Raw genomic sequence first — 24490 nt, 5'->3', positions numbered from 1 at the left:
CTTAAATACAGAACTGGTTGACTGGTTCTTTATAAATTTCAAAACAGCAAACACCTGTAGAAGATGAGATTGATGGTTTGAAGTTCTTTATTCACGTGATGGTATTTCACTGTAGTATCTTATTACTTAAAATCATATAATAGTCATTATAATAGAAATTATCATAATGAACCATTTACCGTTCATTTGGATTTCCACGGGTGCTTCATTAAAAGGTAGAACTTCAGTTATGAGACATTTAAAATTGAGTATCAACATTTACAGCCAACGCAGCTCAAGGACACAAAATCCTTTGTTCAAATGGCCTGCTAGCCAACCAGCTAAAAGCATCAAACTCTTTATAATCCAATAGTGCTTCCAAAGCGATAACTACATTCCTTGGGAACTATGCCCTGGAGACAAATTAGCTATTCAAAGCAGAAACAGGTTCACTGTATAGTTTTCTCAGGTGAGGCACTCTTGTTAATGCTGATTTTATCAAGTAAAGATGCTAAACCTGTCAGAAAATACTGAGCTGTTACGTTTTTTAAAAATAGGATGTCCTTGGCTGGATTGTGAAATTCTCACTCATGCTAGTGAACACTTACACGAATAGTCCCATTGACTTCACAATTAAAGTGATTCGTTATCATTTCTGTTGCAATGAACATTGTATGCTTTGAAATAATAAGGTACTACAGTCTCATTGGCTTCAGTGGCACTATGTGGGTTACTAAATGCTCACCAGCATGAGTGAGGGTAGCACAATGTAGTCCAGTGAATCTTAATATCAAATTACAAGCGTGCACACGCACGCACCTTCAGTTTTTCTTTCGGAACATACCAGCAGTAACTAGAGGTTTAATTTTTCACGCTGAAAAGAACTTGAAGCAAAAAGAACAATAGTGCCAGTGTGCAGATGCCACCCTGCAAAGAATGTTGGCAGGAGACAAACACTGGGCCTTCCGCTGCTGCAACTTTAAACTATTGTTTGTCAAGTTGATGGATTTGTAATAAGTACGGAAATGAGAACACAAGGGACACAGAAGGCTTGAGACCTTTCAGAGGCCAGAACATTTAACATTTTTATGTAGCCTTGCAAAGCAGATGAAATCTTCACTGACTGATAAAAGCACACCCTTGCACAGCTTACCCTTGTGCTAGTGTGAATGGGAAGTGGCAGAATCTACAGACCACTTACTTTTGTGCACAAGAAATGAGACCAACAGAGTAAAAATGTGGTGTAGTGCAAGTCCAAAGTGCAGTCAAATATAATATTGGCCTGCCAGTTGTAGAGGGAATTGATGCCTCTTCAGAGCATGCACTACTTAGCTACCACAGAAAGCATTGTCATTTGGCTTTGGAAGACAGTAGTATATTCTCTTAAGCGTGAAACCCTGGAGTTTAGGTCTTTTGTCCCCATTAAGAGGAAATCACAGTTGACAGAGGACACCATTTTAATAGCACTGCTGCTGTCTGTACAGGGAGCTGCAGAACCCATCATTTGACTGGACAGGCCTACGGAATTGGGGTGAGGCCAGAACAGCCAACTTCCATATGAGAATCTCAAAGCATTTCACAAGTATTAATTAATTAAACCTGGAAATAACCTGATGGGATAGACTGTTATCCCATTAGACAGAAGAAGAAACTGAAGTACAGGAAGACCATGACAAAGCCAGGAACAGAACCTAAATTTCCTGACTCTTCATCCTAAACCTTAACAAGAAAAACATTCTTGCTTTCCAAGTACCACTTAGTCACCAGAAAGGTGTCCCTGTTACATAGAACTTCCATTCCCATTACACAGCAGCTTTGGCTCTTAAATGACTGGGGTGAAATCATGCCTGCATTGAAGTCAAAGCTTTCTTCATTGACTTCAATGGAGCCAGGATTTCACCCAGTCTTAAAATGGTTCCCTTAGAGATATTCCAGTTACAGATTTTCCAATTAACATCCCAATTGAATAGTGTATATTGTAATAAAAATATTGTTGGCCACAGACTCCCTGTGATTTAGTCAGTTTTTAAACTTAAGGATACAGCCCAATAAAAGAAACAGAATCTTTTTAAAGTAGTAATGCTGTCGGGTGGCAAAAGTCAGTCCACTCCAAGGGTTAAAACCAAGCTTCTTCTCTAAAGTTTCTATGGCAACTAGATGCACTCTATAATGATATTGTAGTTAATGAAATGTTTCTTCCAGACCAAGAGGGCAACATGTAGCTTTCAGTAATGAGGGGTGTCTTCAGGGGAAAGAACAGTGCCATCAAAGCTGCCTCCTAGCAAACTATATTGCATGCTGAAAGCCTGGGGTACATACAGTGTATCTTGAAGTCTAAATCTCCTTTTGTTTATTCACGGTGCCTCTTTCATGTTTGCTCCACTGAAAAGAAACTCTGGGAATATGGAAATTTTCTAAGCTGTAGATGGATTACTTGGGGGCAACAATATTTTTGTTTGCTTATTTCCAGCAACACTGTTGAAAATCCAAGTAATATTTTAACAGACTCACAATTCCTCTGTCAAAATGCTGTATAGTCCTATGCGAAGAAAGCTTCTATGTGTCTGTGAAACAGGTTTGTTTTTCAGATGTTTGGAAAGGATAGGTGCATCTGAAAGCTGTTGATGTCACTGTACTGTGTCTAATATGGATAAAACCATGTCTCACTGTATTCCTTTTGCCTTCTGAGAAGCTGCCTTCCTGAAATGCAAAAAACAAAACACGTATTTCCCATCTTGATGATTCATTTCAGACACAGGAAAACATGAAAGAAAGAACAAATGGAAAGTCCCTGTATGTATGTGAGGGAGGTCAGTGACTTACTCCGGAACATGCTGCAACTGAACTGGAACACAAAAACCACCTGCTTCTCCCCTTGCAACCTCAGAGGTGAGGGGACTTTGTCTGGACCTGAAAGTGAAAGAAAACCCTTGGCTTTTTTAAGGACTGCACCTTCCTCATGGACTTGAGAAGAGGAGATAGGGGTCTGTGACTGATTGCTTGGAAGGAGAATTGTAACATAAGCCTGTTGGCTCCTACACCAAAGGGGAGGGCTTTTCAGCCCTTCCCCTAGCACTGAGTGCCAGTCTATCCTGGGAAGTAAAGCTCTCTCCTCCTTGGAATTAGAGTAGGACTGAGTTCTGGGTCCTTGCTGTGGGCATCATAGTTTTGAGGGTCCTGGAAGCAGGTTAATGGGGTGTGGAGCTGATGGCAGCCCTCCCCCAGGTGGGAGAAATTATAAAGGAAGGATGAGGAGCTCTGGATGGATTATAGCTGGGTAGTTCACAGACATGTTACTTAATAAAGTTGTTGCCTAGTTAAACAACGTTCCTGATGTTGTCTTTCTTCCAGCCAGTGGTGTGTGGGACAAGAGTATCTGCCTCCACCACAAGGAAGTGGACTCCTCTACTTTTAAAGATGCAGTATTCCAAAACCAAAATGACAATCACTCCTTTCAGTTATATACTTACTGCACATACACCACAAAGATCATTCTTATCCACAAAGGGCCCTCTTTAGCACTCTGTTCTTTGGCCAGACTCCCACTGACTTCAAGTCAAGTAAATGGGAGTTTGGCTGAGGCAAAGTGTGAGTAAGGGCTGCTAAATAGGGCTTGCTTTCTTTTGACTACGTAGCCCATGAATACTATTTACATACAAATGCTAAACATCCATATTTGTGACAATGGTTAATGAGTATTCCCTAACATTTCATAAAATGTCTGAAACTGCAATTTATATCCAAAATATTTGGTAGTTAATATGTTTTTTTCTACTGAAATTTAATTATAGGCCCAAATCTTGAAGCACTTACTCCCATTGAAAGCATCCAGATTACTGTTCCTGTCACTATAGGATCAGCTATGGTATGTATTCATACATGGTATTGTTACATATGTAATACATATTTCTCTATAGAAGTACAGTTTATATATATGTAGAGCAAGTGCTATAATGTACCAACACCTACTGCATTTCTAGTATTTGGTTTAGGGTCAAGGTAATATATAAAAATCAAGAGCCAAAATGTTCAAACTTTGTTTTCATTTGGAGCTGCAGTGCTCAGTAACTCTGTAAATCAGGTCACAGATTTAAGTGCTTAAATATGGATTTAGACACCTGACTTTTGGCATCAAAGTTTGAAAATTTTGGCCCCTGGCTTTATATAGTGCTTTTCCTACCCAGGAGTCCCAAAGCATGGCATTAATTAGTAAGATACTAATAATGCAATAAGTGTATAGCAAGTAAAGAAAGATATACAAGATATACTATGGTATGAATCATAATATATACTGCAGAAATACAGTATGTCTTATGATACATGGCCTAGACAATCTCATACTGGAAGGGGAGGTAGATTGGATAGAATCATAGAATCATAGAATTCAAGATCAGAAGGGACCATTATGATCATCTAGTCTGACCTCCTGCAAGATGCAGGCCACATAAGCCGATCCACCCACTCCTGAACTAATTCTCTCCCTTCACTCTGCTGTTGAATGCTCCAAATCATAATTTAAAGACTTCAAGTAGCAGATAATCCACCAGCAAGCGACCCCTGCCCCATGCTTCGGAGGAAGGCGAAAAACCTCCAGGGCCACTGCCAATCTACCCTGGAGGAAAATTCCTTCCCGACTCCAAATATGGCGATCAGCTGAACCCCGAGCATGTGGGCAAGACTCTCCAGCCAGAACCTCTGGAAAAGGCTAACAATATCCCAACATTGACCCTTTGTACTAATTACCAGTGTGGCACGTTATTGACCTATTGACTAAACCCGTTATCCTATCATACCATCCCCTCCATAAACTTATCCAGCTTAATCTTAAAGTCATGGAGGTCCTTCGCCCCCACTGTTTCCCTCGGTAGGCTGTTCCAGAATTGCACTCCTCTGATGGTTAGAAACCTTCGTCTAATTTCAAGTCTAAATTTCCTGACTGACAATTTATATCCGTTTGTCCTCGTGTCCACATTAGCACTGAGCTGAAATAATTCCTCTCCTTCCCTGGTATTTATCCCTCTGATATATTTAAAGAGTGCAATCATATCTCCTCTTATCCTTCTTTTGGTTAAGGAAAACAAACCGAGCTCCTCAAGTCTCCTTCCATACGACAGGCTTTCCATTCCTCGGATCATTCTAGTGGCCCTTCTTTGTACCCGTTCCAGTTTGAATTCATCCTTCTTAAACATGGGAGACCAAAACTGCACACAATACTCCAAATGAGGTCTCACCAACGCCTTATATAACGGGACTAGCACCTCCTTATCTCTACTAGAAATACCTCGCCTAATGCATCCCAAGACCGCATTAGCTTTTTTAACGGCCACATCACATTGCCTACTCATAGTCATCCTACGATCAACCAGGACTCCTAGGTCCTTCTCCTCGTCCATTACTTCCAACTGGTGCGTCCCCAGCTTATAACTAAAATTTTTGTTAGTCATCCCTAAATGCATAACCTTACACTTCTCATTATTGAATTTCATCCTGTTACTAATACTCCAGTTTACAAGGTCATCCAAATCTCCCTGGAGGATATCCCGATCCTTTTCCGAATTGGCAATACCTCCCAACTTGGTGTCATCCGCAAACTTTATCAGCCCACTCCTACTTTTGGTTCCGAGGTCAGCGATATATAGATTAAATAAAATCGGACCCAAAACCGAACCTTGAGGAACTCCACTGGTAACCCCCCTCCAACCCGACAGATCACCCTTCAATACGACCCTCTGCAGTCTCCCCTTTAACCAGCTCCTTATCCACCTCTGGATTTTCATTTCGATCCCCATCTTTTCCAATTTAACCAGTAATTCCTCATGCGGTACCGTATCAAACGCCTTACTGAAATCAAGATCTAAATCTACCGCATTTCCCTTGTCTAAAAAATCTGTTACTTTCTCAAAGAAGATCAGGTTGGTTTGGCACGATCTACCTTTCGTAAAACCATGCTGTAATTTGTCCCAGTTGCCATCGGCCTCAAGGTCCGTAACCACTCTCTCCTTTAAAAATTTTTCCATGACTTTGCATACTACAGATTTAAACTAACAGGCCTGTAGTTACCTGGGTCACTTTTTTTCCCCTTCTTGAATATAGGAACTATATTAGCTAATCTCCAGTCAAACGGTACAACCCCCGAGTTTAGAGATTTATTAAAAATCATCGCTAATGGGCTTGCAATTTCACTCGCCAATTCCCTTAATATTCTAGGATGAAGATTATCCGGGCCCCCTGATTTACTTCCGTTAAGCTGTTCAAGTTTGGCTTCTACCTCAGATACCGTAATGTCTACCCCCATATCTTCATTCCCGTCAGCCCCTCTACCACTATTCCTTAGCCCTTCATTAGCCTCATTAAAGACTGAGGCAAAATATTTGTTTAGATATTGTGCCATGCCAAGATTATCCCTAATCTCCACTCCATTTAAAGTGTTAAGCGGTCCCTCTTCTTCCTTCTTGGTTTTCTTCCTATTTATATGGCTAAAAAACCTTTTGCTATTGGTTTTAATCCCCTTCGCTAGGTCCATCTCCACCCAGCTCTTTGCCTTTCTCACTGCTTCCCTACACCCTATGACCTCAATAAGGTAGATTTCTTTGCTGATCCCTCCCATTTTCCAGTCCTTGTACGCTTTCTGTTTTTTCTTAATCACCCCTCTGAGACGCTTGCTCATCCAGCTCGGTCTAAAACTGCTACCTACGAACTGTTTTCCCTTTCTCGGGATACAGGCCTCTGACAGCTCCTGCAACTTCAACCTGAAGTAACCCTAGGTGTCTTCCACCTTTAGATCCCTAAATATGTTAGTCCAATCCACTTCCCTAACTAGTCACCTTAATTTAGTAAAGTTAGCCCTTTTGAAATCGTAAACCTTAGTCTCAGATGCAATTTTGTTTATCCTTCCATTTATTTTGAAACGAATTAGCTCATGATCACTCGAGCCAAGGTTGTCCCCTACAACTATTTCCTCAACAAGGTCCTCGTTACTCACCAAAATCAGATCTAAAATGGCATCCCCCCTCGTCGGTTCAGCAACTACTTGATGAAGGAATTCATCAGCTATCACGTCTAGGAAAAGCTGAGCCCTATTATTATTACTAGCATTTGTTTCCCAATCTATATCCGGGAAGTTAAAGTCTCCCATGATCATACAGTTCCTATTAGTATTTACCTCCTTAAAAACATTAAAGAGCTCTCTATCCATATCCAGGCTAGATCCCAGCGGTCTATAGCACACCCCAATCACTATCCCAGGGGATGCTCTAGTAGTTTTCTACCCCAATGTCACCATTGCCCAAACAGACTCTGTATTATCCATTGCATTGCTAGTTATTTCATTACATTTCACCTCATTATTGACATACAATGCTACTCCCCCACCTTTACCTTTGTTTCAGTCTTTCCTAAACAGCACATACCCTTCCATACCTGTACTCCAGTCATGGATGATTTCAGTGGGAATTTTGCCTGAATAAGTACTGAGCAGACACTGAGTAAGGACTTCACAATTTGGCCCTACAATTCTAAGACAATGATTCCTGCACTGGCTCACCACCTCTGAAAATCAAATAACTGATTTAGGTGCCTACACATAGAATTAGGTGTTTAAGTTTAGGCATCCAAGTTTGAAAATGTTGGTTGAACCCATTTTTATTTGCTATTGATTTAACAGCCACGTGTAAAGAGCCCTACATTAATCTGAAGCATTTCATTTCTGTTTTATCCATATTTTGCTGATAATAAAATGAGGGCCAAATTCGGCACTCATTTACATTGGCGTTAATGTATTGTATGGGTGTAACTGAGAGCAGAAATTGGCCCAGATTTACTGCTGTAAAATGTTTCCTTATGACAATAACAATGGTCTTCATTAGAGTTAAATGATATGCACACTGAGGAGGTGAAACCCTTTTCTACATTCAAAAAGGAAAAGCAAATTTATATGTCAGATTCTTGCACATGCTATGGGCTTTTTGTGCCTCTCTAGTGGTGCAATGGGCCACAAAGTTGCCCTCAATGGGCAGTTGGGGGTCTGCTGACATGTGGAAATTCCAAGCTGTCATACAGGGCATGTTGGAGGCATGATAGACTGCACTACCTCTGGTGAACCGTGGCTGGCAAAATGGTCGCTGGTGACATATACAAACTTGCATGATTCAGAGTAGTCCTCCAGCCTGTAGGAGTATATCTACCCTGCAATGCAAGCCCAGGGCTAGTGGGACTTGAGTCAGCTGACCCGTGCTAGAGAGTCTGGGGCTTGAGTGTCTATGCTGATGCATAATCCTATGTTAAGAATTTTCTCACCCGGGCTCAAACATGACGTCCACAATTGCAGCATGCAGACCTGAGTCAAACAAACTGTATCCCAGACTCCCTAGTGCCTTCCTGAAATGTGGTCACTCTAGCTCTTTGACCATGGGAAAACATTAATGCCACATTGCACATTGTAGGAAGGTTGAGCCTGCCAACACCTCCTGGAAGAACCCCTTTGGAAGAACTTCTTCTCTTGCTTTTGCTTTTACTTCTGTGTCAGGAAATGGGCAGAGCTGCCTTGAAGTGATGGTGGACATTTCAGCAACGTTTTCTGGACCACCAAAGGCAGTTGACAGAGCTTAGGCTGGAGTAGGAGGAGGCAGAGGAGCAGAACCCAGGCATGGCAGACTCACACTGGCTGATGCTGCTCATTACATTCAATACAGCAGCCCCCTACATAGACTGGTGCTTCTGGAACAGAGCCACAAGCACAGATTGGTGGGATCACATTATCATGCAGACCTGGGATGACCAGCAGTGGGTCCAGAACTTTTGCATGAAGAAAGTTGCATTTCTGGAACTTTGTAAGCAGCTTGCCCTGATCCTCCAGCATAAAAAGACACACATGAGGCTACCCTTGCCAATCCAGAAATGGGTTGCTATAGCTGTCTGGAAGCTGGCTACGCCAGGCTGCTACAGGTCTGTTGCCAACCAGTATGGTGTTGTAAAGTCAACTGTGGGTAAAGTGGTGGCAGAGGTTTCTGAGGCAATCAGGCCTGTGGTTTACCCCAGGGCGATGGGTAGAAAAGATATTCCTGAGGTAATTGCTGGCTTTGAGAGAACAGGCTTTCCAAACTGTGCTGGAGCCATTGATTGGACCTATGTGCCCACAGTTTGCCCTCCTGAAGGAGCACATGAGTACATAAACAGCAATGGGCATTACCCCATTGTTCTGCAGGCCCTTGTGGACCACAGGGGTCAATTTCTGAATGTCAACGTGGACTGCACTGGGAAAGTTCATGATGCCAGGGTTTTTCACCAATTGAGAGTCTACACTGATGGACAGGCTGGGACACAAGTCCCACTAAATGACATTGTCATAAACAGAGTTACTGTCCCACCTGTGTACACACACACACACACACACTTTTTACCAAGGCTTGTGAAACCATAGACTGATTTCAGAGGCCCTGAGAAAAGATGATTTAATCACACTCTTAGCAGGAATAGAATGGTTGCTGAATGTGCTTTTGGCAGGCTGAAATCCCATTCAAGATCTTTACAGACCCATTTGGATGCCAGCGTAATCAGTGCTGTCTGCATTACCATGTCTTACTGTGCTCTTCACAAACTCTGAAGCCAGAGGCGAGCCATTTTCCCCTGAATGGACTGATGACAGCGAGGGGCCACTGAACCAGTAGACTCAGCCAGAAAATGCACCTACCACAGCTGGAGCTGGATGCACTCAGGCAACAGAAGCCAGGGATGCTTTGTGCTCCCACATTATGGACTTGCATAGGCCAATGGAAGAGGGGGAATAGTACCTCTATTAATGTACTTGTCAGGAGGATGGGGCTAATTGGTTTGGGTGGTCAGTGCTTGAGGATGGGTGGGGGCTTGATTGCCATGCAATGTACTTATGAATGACATGATCACGTATGAAATGGGGGTGGAGATGGGGGATGATTCACAGTATGGAGTCATATAAGGAATGATTGAAGTGTGGATTGTTGGGCCTAATTGCATAGAGGAATAGAGTTTCCTTACTAATTCCTAATTGTTCCTGACCATGTGTTTAGCTTTATATTTCATATCCTGATTGTATGATGAGATGCAGTGAGAGAAATAAACTTCCTTGATGACATAAAAAGCTGTATTTATAAAAATGTGTTAAAACAGTGCAACATTCACGCATGGCTAGGCAGGCAAGCTGCTATTACAGCACCAAAACACCAGTTACAAAAGAACCTTTCCAAAACAAACACATGCACACAAAGTGCAGGAATGAGTTTGAACACAACAGAAACCCCATGTCCCCAGTCCCTGTTCTCCTATTCTGTCTTTCCTCGTTTTCCATGCAGTTGGCGCTGAGGGAGGGGGAGTGGAGATATCTACACGAGAGGAGGTCAAAACAGAGGACTGCATGGGGCTAAGTTGCCCTACCCGGCTGTTCATGGAGCCCGATTGCATAGGCCACCATGGAGTTTTCCAAGCTGTGTCTGAACTGAGGGTACATCTCAGGGGAATCAGGCCTTGCTGTGGGAGAGGCAGCATGAGCTAGTACTCTTTCAGCCATGATTGAGATGAGCCACTCAAACAGTTCTCTCGACTGAGCTCTGTCCTCCTCCCTTTGTTACCTTTTCTGTTCCAGGAACTGCATAAAAAAATGTCTGCTCCTGTGCTGAAACTCTGTCCTCAAGCTGGACCTCCCAGCATGCCTTTTCTCTAGTCTTAAATCCCTCTGTTTCTGGTACCAGATCTGCTTGTTGGTCTTCTCTTGTTGGCCCAAAACTTCAATTAATTTGCTGGTATTCTTACTAAAGTCCATAGTTTTGTTGGCCTCATACCAGAGATTCACCAAAATCTGTCTCTGCTCTCATTACCATGAAGTAGCATGCTTTGCAATAGGCTTGGTCTGGTCAGTCTCTACTGCAAACACTGAAGGCTCTCTGATGGTGTGTTTGCATCTTGGTGGTCAGAAGACAATGGAAGGGTTAACACTGACTCACATGCTGCTGTATGCTAAGGGGGGTTGCTTCTGTTTTCACTTGAGTTGACTGGAGATTCTTGGGAGAGAGAGGACAAAGGAAATTGGCCCATGGGGGTTGTGGGATACTTTTGAAAGACTCCCAGGACCTGAGTCAAATGGGGCTGGATTTACACTGCAAAGCAATAGGGCTTGAACCCTGTGTCCTGGCTTGACTTGGGCTCAGACCTTCTACCCCAGGAGGGTCCCAGTACCCTAGGTCTGAGCCCAAGTCTGAGAGATTTGTGTGTAGATGGAAGTGGGGCTTGGGTTCAAGCCTGAGTCCGAGCCCAGGCTTACACTGCAGCATAGACATACACTAGCAGCCTTGGGGGTTGGAGGAGCAAAACATTGTTATATACCCACATTCCCCTGCCTGTCAGCTGTGCCAAATAAAGCATCTGATTCTAACTCTTGAGCTACAGAAGATATTTTTTATTTCTAAGGTTCATTTCTTTAAAATAAAACTCACCAAAGCCACTTCCTATTCGTGTTCAAAACCTGTGTTGTTATAATTTCAATGTACAGTTCAGACAGCATACCAGTAAACACTGCTCTTTAGTAGAGATGTATTTTCTTTTTTTAGTGGGCTACACAGTGATGTTTGCTGCAATGGTATCACATGTGTCAGCACAAACAACTGCTTTGCTGTGAAAAGATTACCGTTCAGGGCAGAAGCACAAATAATGCTGGACTGAAATAATGTTAAATTTAATACGGCCAATGAAATGAGGCTTTCATGAGTGAGTTGGTGTGTGGAGTCTGCATTTGAATTTATAGTTGTAGAGATTTCATAAAAGCTTCAGTAGATTACAGGGTTCTGAAATTAGAAGGTACATTTTTTGTCTACTAAATTTCATAATTAGTGAAATAGCTATGGTTATTTTACTTTTTAAAACATTCTTTTTATTTAATTTTTCCATTTTCTGTAGCCCAACTTCATAATACAATATACCCAACAGTTTGGCTTTCTGGCTAAGACTAAGTGTCATAGGTGCTCATAGACCACTGTGACAAACCTGGTATAAGTACCTAAATTAGACAGTAACAGTTCAGTATCTCCTGTTCTCTTGAAGGCAAACATACCCTGCCCTGGCAGTGTGGTAGACGTAGTGATCTTTCCTTCTCTTGTTAGTATAGGCCAGATCCTCAACTGGTACAAATAGGCATGTATCTGTTGATGTAATAAACTGGAACACTGCTATCACCAAGGTGCTAACAGCAATACTCATTCCAACAATGCGTGTTTGAGCTAAACACAAAAGGAAGGATGCAAGTGGTCACCAGTTGTCAGGTGGACTATGTATTGCAACAACAGAGGGAATGGTCTCTGGAATAGATTACTACTGGGCTTTGTTTTACAGGGACAGACATGGGGGTAGTTTGAGCTACAGAACGCATGTGGCAGAACACATGGAAAGAGGCTGAAGGAACAAGAAAACACCACAAAGCTCTCCTTGTGGAATGTTGTATGTATCCTCTCAAGAGGAAGGGACTTGGAGGCCTATGGAATTTGGAATGGATGAGTCTTCCTCACCCTTAGATACTCCTGTCCCCCAAATCCATACCAGAAGGACCCAGCCACATGGATAGCTCTTGCTTGCATGCTGCTCCATGGATTCTCCAGTCATCCTGGCTCCTGCAGGAACCCTGCTGTCATTGCTCAGTATCAGCAGCAGACAAGACCTGGATGGAGTTTATACAGTGCTAAACTGTATTCCTTCTTGGATTTCCATGCGGTAAGGATGGAACAACAGAGAATAGTCAGTCCCTTGCTTGATGTTATTCTACCCTGCCTACACTCCACAAAGCTCTTTTGTGTGGAGTCTCAATGAAGGTTGTTCCCTAGAACACAGGAAGTCAGGGATAGTGTTACACAGGTGGCAGAAATAGCATAAACATCATTTCCCTAGCACCTTCCGTGCAGCACTAGTGAGAAACTTTAGCACTGAATACTGATTGCAGTTTCTGATGTCTCATACTACTGTTAGAATGGCCAGTGCATGTTCTTTTGTTATTGATGTATTTCGTTTCAGAGTTTAAAGTGCTTGGCCTATGGAATTTTGCAGCACATATATCTCATCTGATCTCAGTGAAACAAACTCTGTAATATCTGTAAAGCTCCTCATTTATCAAAAACTCCCAGGTCCTAATTCAGACCTTGTATAAAGGTGCATAAAAGGTGCCTTAGATATTGTTTTTCTGGGACACTCTGGTAGTCCTTTGGCTGTATAGTGTGTCACACAGGCTGGGCCTAATTTAGCCTTGCAGTTCCACCAATGATGGTAAAGGTAAGATACCGGTGTACACCATGCAAAGGCATTTTTACCACAGCATCTCCTACCCCAGCTCAAAGCATAACTAAAGGATGTTATATAAACACCAGTGTCGTATTCATATTAGCACTATTACCAATACAGTGGGGGAAGATTTCCTGAAAACTGCTAGTGCAGACACAATCCCAGGGATCTGTTTGGGTGCTGAGCTTGACTCCTCAGCCAGGAAAGGCTGTGAGTGTGTTATGTAGACAACATGTTTGGCCCTTTAGCTTCTGTGTGGAGGAGACTGCCTTATGCTTTTGAGTGACCCCTACAGGCTGATTTTTTAAGAAGTGTAGACAGACTCCAAAGGGAATTGCATCCAGTGCTCTTCAGACACCGGCCAGCTCACCATGGTACCAGGGCATTTGATGAAGGGGGAGAGAGAATTAAAAGGAGTGGACTGCATCAGGGAGGAAGGCCTCCTCCTTCCTTTAAATACTGTTCAGTCATTGTAGGTTGGAAGGTCAAGACGCCCTGCCATTCTTCTATTTGTGATCAGCCAGTGCAGTAGCTAGAGGTTTGTTGTTTTTAAATGGTTATTTTGCTTCCTCAAACAAATAAAAGAAGCAGCAAAGAATCCTGTGGCACCTTTGCTGCTTGCATCCGAAGAAGTGGGTATTCACCCACGAAAGCTCATGCTGCAAAACGTCTGTTAGTCGATAAAGTGCCACAGGATTCTTTGCTGCTTCTTCAGAACCAGACTAACACGGCTACCCCTCTGATACTAAACAAATAAAACTGGCATTTGACTTGTCTATCACAGAATATGTGCCCAGATTTGTATAGATCTTGAATTAACAAAAAGTTGCAGACTTTTTCTTTATATCTATGCCATGACCACTGAATGAAAAAGGAGTGTTCAGATAAACCGCAACCTTCATATCTTCAGTCTAACAATGACGTTATTTATTTATTTGTTTTATTTATTTATTAAATTACACTGCACGGTAGGTGTGCAGCAGACTGTACAGCTAAAACAGGGCAAAGGTCTTGGCCTACAGAGCCTACAACCGAAAGCCCTCAGTAACATGGGGATGATGGAGGAACGCTTGGGATAGCATTGGGTGAGTTTTGAACTCACTCTGGGTTATCATGTTTTATTAGCTTATTTGTTGTTTTTGGCAGGGGTTATGTATTATGCTGTATAATCCTGTTCAGGAATTTTGGCCGGGATGGCTCACCTGAGATTAGTGACAGAAAGCTACTCAGTTTATCAGCTACTCCCACCCCCAGAGGGTGAAATGATGATGCATACTTGAGCAGGTCTGATCCTCTAAAGGAGAGGGCAGTGCTGCACAAGCACACTACCTAGTATATTACAATACTGGAAAGGAAAAAAATATACAGAGTAAGTTGTTTATTTATCTATTTGTATTACAGTGAATAGCGCCTAGAATCCCCATAGTGCTGGGTACTGTACAGACATATAGCAAGAGGCAGTCCCTGTGCCAAAGAGCTTAGTGAGGTGTTGGAGTCTGAGAGTATCCCTTAGCACACTCTCTTGGGGTGAGCTTCTCACATCTGTTCCAGCTGATGCATGCTGGGTAAAGTGGTTGGTGCCACATCCAGCCAGGGTAGAATTCCCTGACCATGGGAACATGGGAAGAATACCGAGTACCCCTTTGCAAACTCTAGCATAGGGAGCTCTCAAGGAAGGCGGTAGTAGCCCAATGTGCTGTGGAGATTCTGAGCAACACTATTGCTGGAGGTCGCTGGAGATTGGTTGCTATAAGTTAGGCAGCCCTCTGTGACTGTCTGAATTATGGTAGGGGCCATTCCAGCCCCAGAGCAGGCCAGACTCAGGAGGGAGGCTTTCACCCCTAGGATATTGTATTTTCTCGTTAATAGTGAAGAGTGTTGAATATAGTAACAGTGGCATTCCTCTCTCTCTGCTCCAGCACTGGAACCAATTATTGTGGTCACCCTGTCATTTTCTTATATGAAACTCTGCAAGTCTGAGTGCACACACATATAAACTTATTTCTCCTGAATATTCTTCTACTACCAGTAATGCCCCTAGGTGAGCTAATTCCTTCTTTCACATACATTTATTTTTAGTGAATGTCAGATAATATAAGAGCACCATTGTGCAGAAAAGAACAAATCAACTGTCTGAACTTCATTGCTAGATATACACAGTCTATGAGGAAATTAATGTTGATTTTTAATTACAGCATCACTGATAATATTTGACTCCCACTAAAAATGGTGGCATTCCAAACCCAGAGAAAAAAAATCACATTCCTCTCTTAAATGTATCAAACTGAAATATATACAATAAAATGGTATTAGTAATGTATATTTTAAATACATAATGGATTAAAATGCTTCTCATTATTCACTTATAGAGAGGAGAAATTCTAATCAGTATAATTTGGTGATTAGTTGTGATAAATGGAACATGCTAATTAAGCAGCAAAGAATCCTGTGGCACCTTATAGACTAACAGACATTTTGCAGCATGAGCTTTTGTGGGTGAATACCCACTTCTTCGGATGCAAGCAGTGGAAATTTCCAGGGGCAGGTGTATATATAAGCAAGCAAGAAGCAAGCTAGAGGTAACGAGGTTAGATCAATCAGGGAGGATGAGGCCCTGTTCCAGCAGCTGAGGTGTGAAAACCAAGGGAGGAGAAACTGGTTCTGTAATTGGCAAGCCATTCACAGTCTTTGTTTAGTCCTGAGCTGATGGTGTTAAATTTGCAGATGAACTGGAGCTCAGCAGTTTCTCTTTGAAGTCTGGTCCTGCAGTTTTTTTGCTGCAGGATGGCCACTTTAAGATCTGCTATTGTGTGGCCAGGGAGGTTGAAGTGTTCTCCTACAGGTTTTTGTATATTGCCATTCCTAATGTCTGATTTGTGTCCATTGATCCTTTTCCTTAGAGACTGTCCAGTTTGGCCGATGTACATAGCAGAGGGGCATTGCTGGCATATAATGGCATATATTACATTGGTGGACGTGCAGGTGAATGAACCGGTGATGGTGTGGCTGATCTGAGTAGGTCCTGTGATGGTGTTGCTGGTGTAGATATGTGGGCAGAGTTGGCATCGAGGTTTGTTGCATGGGTTGGTTCCTGAGCTAGAGTTACTATGGTGCGGTGTGCAGTTGCTGGTGAGAATATGCTTCAGGTTGGCAGGTTGTCTGTGGGCGAGGACTGGCCTGCCACCCAAGGCCTGTGAAAGTGTGGGATCATTGTCCAGGATGGGTTATAGATCCCTGATGATGCGTTGGAGGGGTTTGAGCTGGGGACTGTATGTGATGGCCAGTGGAGTCCTGTTGGTTTCTTTCTTGGGTTTGTCTTGCAGTAGGAGGCTTCTGGGTACACATCTGGCTCTGTTGATCTGTTTCCTTATTTCCTCGTGTGGGTACTGTAGCCTTGAGAATGCTTGGTGGAGATTTTCTAGGTGTTGGTCTCTGTCTGTGGGGTTAGAGCAGATACGGTTGTACCTCAGTGCTTGGCTGTAGACAATGGATCTTGTGGTGTGCCCGGGATGGAAGCTGGAGGCATGAAGGTAGGCATAGCGGTCGGTAGGTTTTCGGTATAGGGTGGTGTTAATGTGACCACCACTTATTTGCACCGTGGTGTCTAGGAAGTGGACCTCCCATGTAGATAGGTCCAGGCTGAGGTTGATGGAGGGGTGGAAGCTGTTGAAATCATGGTGGAATTTTTCCAGAGTCTCCTTCCCATGGGTCCAGATGATGAAGATGTCATCAATGTAGAGTAGGTGGCGTGAGTGGACGGGAGCTGAGGAAGCGTTGTTCCAGGTCGGCCATAAAAATATTGGCATATTGTGGGGCCATGCGGGTGCCCATAGCGGTGCCACTGATCTGGAGATATATATTGTCATTAAATTTGAAATAGTTGTGTGTGAGGATAAAGGCACAGAGCTCAGCAACCAGTTGTGCTGTGGCATCATCAGGGATACTGTTCCTGACAGCTTGTATTCCATCAGTGTGTGGGATGTTTGTGTAGAGAGCCATAAAAATATTGGCTTATTGTGGGGCCATGCGGTGCCACTGATCTGGAGATATATATTGTCATTAAATTGCTAATTAAATGTCCTTATCTATCTATCGATTTATCTTATTTGTTGTAGGTATTCAAATGCTTAACAGTCATGTGTAGTTACTCACTAAAATTGAATTTAAGCCCTTCATTACCAGATACTTCACTGTTCTATCATTCAAACAGCTGATTATTGGTAGGCAGTATCTAATAAATAAAGCCATGGTTTTTAGGTTTCACTTTTACAAAAGGAGGTGGTTGATTCTGAATAGGAAGACTTGCCTCTACCTGTCAATGGAAATTTCCAGTTTCCAGTTCTTTGGCATTTCATTTATATAATGTAGCTGAATCTGGAACTTTGCTGAACAATCAGCATTGTATCCAAACAAGTCATTTAAAACTAAAAAAACATGAAATCTGTGTTCTTGAAAAGAAACAGAATACAATTAATCACCATTAGAAATAGATATAGGCTCTGTGTGTGTGTGTGTGTGTGAGTGTGTGTATATGTAAATATGTATATAGAACAGTATTCATATTGGCTTGCATACTTAGAAAATGTTTTTGAAGATTGGAGAAAAGATTGAAACTATTTGTAAGGCAAAAGTTAGTCTTACAGATTCTTTTTGCCACTAGGATTTAATCAAAGTAAATATTTTTATTTTGAATAAAATAGGATGAGAAAAGGTAACTATTATAGTAGGTAATGGAGTAGAAAGATAATTTAATTTAACATAATAGATTAGATTAATTAGTGATGAAAACAGGTTTCTTCAGTTAGGAATATAAATTCATGCAGGTTTAGTCCTATTTGACAATAATCACTATTTGCAGCTTTTAGAGTATACCTGTACTTATCAACTCTAAGTTACTAATCAGTCCAGTGCTATGGTAAGCCACTTCTGACCAGGGATAGCCCAGAAGAATGTAAGTACTTGGCTTTGATTTACAATGAAGAATATCCAATGTTTTCTAGTTAAAAGGTAAAAGCCTGAAGCAGAACCTTCCCTGCATCTGAACTCTCCTGAACTGGAGAAAGTTCAAATCCAGATCAGGCCCATATGTAACAGTGGCTTTGGAGCCTGCTTTCACCACCCAAATAATAGGTGCTTCCGACCTTCACTGCATCTGATGCAGGTTTTCCATAGATATGAGATAGTGGAGCTGTCAGTGAAAGCAGAATGGCAATATCAACAGTGAAATAGATAGATGGTCAGATAGCAAGTACACAAATTACAGATGCATTCATTCTACTCACAAGGAGGATGTTTTGCATTGAGTTGACAGTGGAAGGAGGATCTGTGTGGCATCTGCTCTTTCCTGATAGGCTTTTTCCTTGGCATGTATTAAAAGCTTGTCCTGCCTGATCTTCACATCATTCTTGGGGAAAACAGTCAAACATAACCTCTGATATGCAACCATGGATAAAGCTGACTTCAGAATAGTTATTTTGTGGTGCCTACTTGGACCCAGTTGAGTGAGGTAACTTCTGTCTGCCATGGTACTTACCTTATTCTAATCCGTTAGCGTAATCTATTGAGAACTGGATTAGGCAACTCTCCCCATGATGGTGAGCATTTACTCACATAATTAATCCCATTGAAGTCAATGGAACTACTTGTGTGGATAATTATTCACAAATGCAAATAGAGGTTACACAATCTAGCTATCCTCAGGTAGCACAAAGAGGACAGATTCTGGCTAATAACATCCAGTGGAGAATTTCCCTTGCAGAGGGCAATTTTCCCCACTGGTATTAAGTCAGTGGAGGTGGCAGAGTTGGCTCCTGCACCAATTGATTCCCTTCCAGGCCAGCTTGGGGGCATGCCAGGGTGTTAGTGGGTCAGGAAAGAGATGGCATGGATCTTATGCCAGTGGTGAATTTTAGAGCCTCTCCTCAGTTACTTTAATGCCAGGGTTTGCCCAGCCCCAGATAAAGTCGCCACAACCAGCTCCCAACTGGCCCCAACTCTTTGCTGAACTGAGCAAAGCGTGGACACAAGGGAGAATTGATCCCCTTCTCTCTATGAGCGAGTGTTCTCTTAAAATCCTGTTAGAAACCTTGGTAAGAACTGTTCCTTTGCGCAGCCTCTTCTCACCAGTGGATGCCTCTGGCCTGAAGAACTGGTAGCCTCCAGGGCCACCCAGAGGATTCAGGGGGCCTGGGGCAAAGCAATTTTGGGGCCCCTTCCATAAAAAAAGTTGCAATACTATATTTTTGTGGGGGCCTCTTGGGGCCCGGGCTCTGGGGCAAATTGCCCCACTTGCCCCCCCCCACCCGGCCCTGGTAGCCTCTGTGGATGGAGGGATGCTTCTGGAGATTTGTTACTAGTTGGAGGGATGTCCTTCTAAAGCTTTGATAATCTGATTCTCTTATGGTTTCCTTTCAAAACCAGGACAATCTTCTTGAAGTAGCACCCAAGAAATTCTTTGTGCTGGCATAATTTCTTAATATGATTTTAACTTATGAACAGCATGTAACCAAGTAAGGCTTAAATGAATATATTAACTCTGGCCATATGTCTAAACTCTGCAAAGAGAACTTTTCATTTTCCTAACCTTTGGAATGTTTTTCACTGTAGCTGACAATACAGTGACAGCTGGACAGCTGACAACGAAACTGCTATGGTTAGGATAATACAGAACTGCCAATGGGAAATAACTATGCACACCAGATCTTCTGGCACCTTTGTTTAACAGTATATGGTCATGTACACCTTTGTGTATAAATAGGAATAATTATTACTATGAATACCTAAAGAATTTCTGGAAACAAATCAACCTTTAACAACATAGGGGAGCATGCCTCAGTCACACAAATGAAAAGCCACATGGGAATCATAAGTCTGGCCTGCCCAGTAGTCTGTGTAGTACATCATGTTATCATTCAGGAGCTCAGCGCCTGAGTCATTAGTGAGGCTCGCTGTCGTGTCACGTACAGAAACCTTTATAGTAGCACATGAGTCATTATAAAGTTTCTGTGTGCAAGTGGTTGAAAAATGTTACTTTTTAAAAGGGGGAAAATGCACTGTCTCTGCAGGGAAAACACTTTATGGAGATTCAGGTGGGCCCTGATTACATTGTATAACCACATTAGTGCTGCGGGCCTTGCATAGCTTACAGTTACACTTAAATTATAAAACCACTCACCAGAAGGATATACACATTTGACTCGGAGGTAATGGAAGCTTTGCTTGCATGCATGATGACAAACCAACCAAACAAAATAAATTGCATGCAGCAACAAAAATGGCTTTTTGCACTCATGAAAAGTAGTACAGAAAATAACAAGAGGAAAGTCTGAAAGCACAACACATCCAAACTGGCTGCCACATAAAAGGAAAATCCTCTGTGAAAATCAACTTCTCATTCAAACTAACCCCAAACTCAGAAGTAAAGCACACTGTGATGTTGTACCCCGTAATGCTTTATGGAAATATGCTTATGAATGTATATATGACATAACTGGAATATGTTTTATGCTACATATGCCATATAACATATCTCTGCAAAGGTTATGATCTACTGAATATATTCATCCTATTTGTATGCATGTATCATTTTTGTATTCGAAGTTATGAATATTGGCTGCGAACTGGTTTGATTTTAGGTAGCCTTAGTAAGGCATTTAGTCAGCTTCTTAAGAAAGGAATTTGCAAGTTAAGTGCCCAATCAAGAAACACTTAACGGACAGTGGGACCTTGGAAGACTCCAATTCACATAAGAAGTCTACCTAGGGATTTTCAAGGTAGCATGTGAGCAATGGCTGCCACCTGTAAAGTTCTGAGTCATGCATGGACATGTGACTTGCCCATGTGATTCCAAAACTCCATCTTGCAGCTGGATTCTACATAGGAGAGAGGAAGGGATCTCCACCCACAAAAAAGAGTCTATTTAAAGCCCCTGGGACACCCCTCCATTTTGTCTTCAGCTGGCTCAAGAGATAGCCTCTTCACCCCCAAAAAGACACCTGAAAGAAACTGGAACAAAGGACAGTAACCACAGGGGTGTGAGTGATTGCTGGACCCAGACTAGAAGGAGGCTAGTCTGAAAAAGAAGCTTACTGGAACATCTCTGAGGGTGAGATTTCATCTGGAATCACTTTCTTACTGTATTAGGTTTAGACTTGCGTATTTTATTTTGCTTGGTAATTCACTTTGTTCTGTTTTTTATTACTTGGAACTTTTTGTATTTAGTAAAATCACTTTTTACTTATTGATTAACCCAGAGTATGTATTAATACTGGGGGGGGGGAGGGGACAAACAGCTGTGCATATCTCTCTATCAGGGTTATAGAGGGCGAACATGAGTTTATCCTGTATAAGCTTTATACAGGGTAAAACGGATTCATTTGGGGTTTGGACTCCATTGGGAGCTGGGCATCTGAGCGATGAGACAGTAGCACTTCTTAAGCTGTTTTCAGTTAAGCCTGCAGCTTTTGGGGGACGTTGTTTGTAGCAGGCGAGTGTGTCTGGCTCAAACCAGGCAGGGCACTGAAATCCCAAGCTGGCAGGGGAAACAGGCTCAGAGATAGTCTCAGCACATCAGTTGGCAGTTCCCAAGGGGTTTTCTGTGATCCAAGCCATCACAAAAAGGGAAATTGAAATAAAAATGAGGTAAAATAAAAGCCCTCAAAGATGCATTGTCAAAGAAACTCATGAGGTTTAAAGTTAATGGAAGGTGACTGTGAAATTGAAACTCTGAAAATATACCCTAAGGAGCAGAGCAAAGAAACCAGCAGCCATTTTCCACACACAAACCATATTCAAGATGAGTCTTGCATACAGGGCTATTCAAGGGAGTTACGGGGGAGAGAACTCCCACCTTGCCCCATGGGTCACAAAATACTAGGAATTAAATCCAACCATTTGCAGAGGGACAGCACAAAGCCTATGCACCACCCAAGCCCTGTTCTGAAGGTTTAAATGACATTTAAGTCGGGTGTGTGCCTTGCACTGACCAATCGCACAGAGCTGAATTTCTGCCTAGCAGAGGAGTTATTGCCACTGCAGCAGGACAACTTCTAGCTCTTGCTTACCACATATGCATGTATATTTTTGCACCATGAATCCATGTAGTCACAGATTTATTTGCCCGGTGGTGCAGAGATGGCTGCAGTAAGCTGTTGCTCAGGTGAACAGAATTCTGTTGTATGTCCTTTTCGTTGCTAGAATACCCCTGTGCAGTCAAACAGCTCCAGTTCCATTGCCTTTGAGGTCTTCCGTGGCCCTTGTGCAGGATTTGGCACTAGAGAATATAACTGACTACCCAGCAGAATGTTTGCAGCATTGTTTTAGCCATGTTGGTCCTAGGACCTTAGAGAGACTAGGTGCGTGAGGTAATATCTTTTATTGGCCCAACTTCTATTGGTGAGAGAGACAAACAATCTGTTCAAACCTTGTACTTAACAGTGATACTTTGATTTAGTTTCCCAGACCTGAATAAGAGCTTTATATAAGCTCAAAAGCTTGTCTCTCTCTCATCAACAGAAGTTGGTACAATAAAAGATATTACCTCATCTACCTTGTCTCTCTAATACCCAGTAGAATGTTAGAGAAGAGGTACAATTCCATTGTTGTATGTATATATGGTAGGGGAGTCCAGTTTTACAAAATGATATCTGTATCTGAGATCTCTGGGGAATAAAGACACTATATTTAAGATACTGTTAAACACAGGCAAAATGTTATTGCTTTTCCTGTTATGTTTTTAAGAATTTATTTTACTCTGCATGGTCCAAGCAATGACCCGGATAAAACATAGCATTTAAAAAAAAGCCAAAACCAAATCTGCATGCCAGGGTTTAACAAAGGCTCTTCGGTTGTTTATTTTTCTGAGTCATGCTACAGTCTAGAAAGAGGAGGAGGAGACGAGAGGAGGAGGAGGATCTTTTGGTACATTTTAACTTATCCCCATTGATGCTTCATGGAAAAGTTTGGTTATAAAACAGATTTTCATCATTCTGCCTATTTTACCAGTCTAGGGGAGCAACAGAGGTGTGACAAATAAAGCTGTGACTACATGGATCCACTGTGTAAAAAACTACATACATTGAAGGTGAGCAAGAGCTGCACAGAGCTGCCGGGGGGAGGGAGGGGGCAAGTGGGGCAATTTGCCCCAGGCCCCGGGTCCCCACCAGAATATAGTATTCTATAATATTGTAACTGTTTTTTATGGAAGGGGCCCCCGAAATTTCTTAGCCCCAGGCCCCCTGAATCCTCTGGGAGGCCCTGGAGCTGCAGGTATCATATTTTCTGTATTCTATTCCCCTCACTTTTAGTTTAGCATGGACAGTGGTATGTAAGTGGGATCTGTGTTCATCTGCTTCTGTTCAAATGTCCCATCTGAAATCTTACGCTTGGGTATATTGACACAGGCATCAAGGAAGAAAGGATCTAAAGATCAAATCCTTGGGTTAAGCCATGCTTTGCTTAGCACAGGACCGAGGGCTGTAGGGGAAATTGGTACTACAGAACCTTCATATGCCTCCCTCCCTCTGGATCCTGAATGTAGCTAGGGCTAATTCAGTCCCTGGCCCAAGTTAGAGTAGCTTTACAGCTGCTTTAATACTCCAATTTGTGCTGGCTGGTAACAGCCATGCTCCTGCACCAGGAGGGCTAAAATGGGTTGATGCAGAGCCAGAGTTTCCCAATTGCTGGAGAAATCCCCATTTGGCTGTATTTGCCAGCTGTCTATCATCCTTGGTACCATCAGAGTGTCTCAAAGGGGCTGGAGTGGGGGCCAAGATGTATCCCTGGGCTTTAGGTATGAAATAAACAGCAGGAGCAGCTGAAAGAAAGTTCTTGTTTCCATAGTAATATCCCTGGTAATAATGCACAGAGGAAGAAAAACAGGAAATGTCAGATCTAATAGGCACAAGGACCCTTTTTCCTGTCATGGGCTTTGTGCAATCATTTACACCTGTGCACCATTCTGATTTGGTAGCATTTGGCATCCCTTTGCACAGGGATAAATAGATACCACAGGGGTAAGGCAACATAGATTCAGGCTGAGAATTGTTACCCAACAGCATATATTTTTTTCAGTTTCTCATGAACCATCGGCTAATCTTTCAGAAGTTATGCCTATGTCAAATGACTGAATAAATGCTCAATAGTGAACAACCACATTACAACATAAAAACTAAAATGATGAAAACAATAGTAATAGAACTCTCATTGCAACTGGACAGGGAAA

At 42.4% G+C, this 24490-nt stretch overlaps 1 protein-coding gene across 1 annotated transcript in view; it reads left to right on the top strand.

The window, feature by feature from the left end:
- The window catches only part of ARHGAP5 (Rho GTPase activating protein 5), a 172215-nt gene that overhangs the window by 6016 nt on the left and 141709 nt on the right, over positions 1-24490 (top strand). The window contains exon 2 of the mRNA XM_039536939.1: positions 3771-3844. The gene's annotated coding sequence lies outside the window, so the exon portion shown is untranslated. The remainder of the gene's footprint in view (positions 1-3770; positions 3845-24490) is intronic.

The sequence above is a fragment of the Mauremys reevesii genome, linkage group 4, assembly GCF_016161935.1.
Source record: "Mauremys reevesii isolate NIE-2019 linkage group 4, ASM1616193v1, whole genome shotgun sequence".
Classification (NCBI taxonomy): Eukaryota; Metazoa; Chordata; order Testudines; family Geoemydidae; genus Mauremys; species Mauremys reevesii.
Note: the sequence above shows the minus strand (reverse complement) of the source record. Positions and strands in the feature narration are given on the sequence as shown.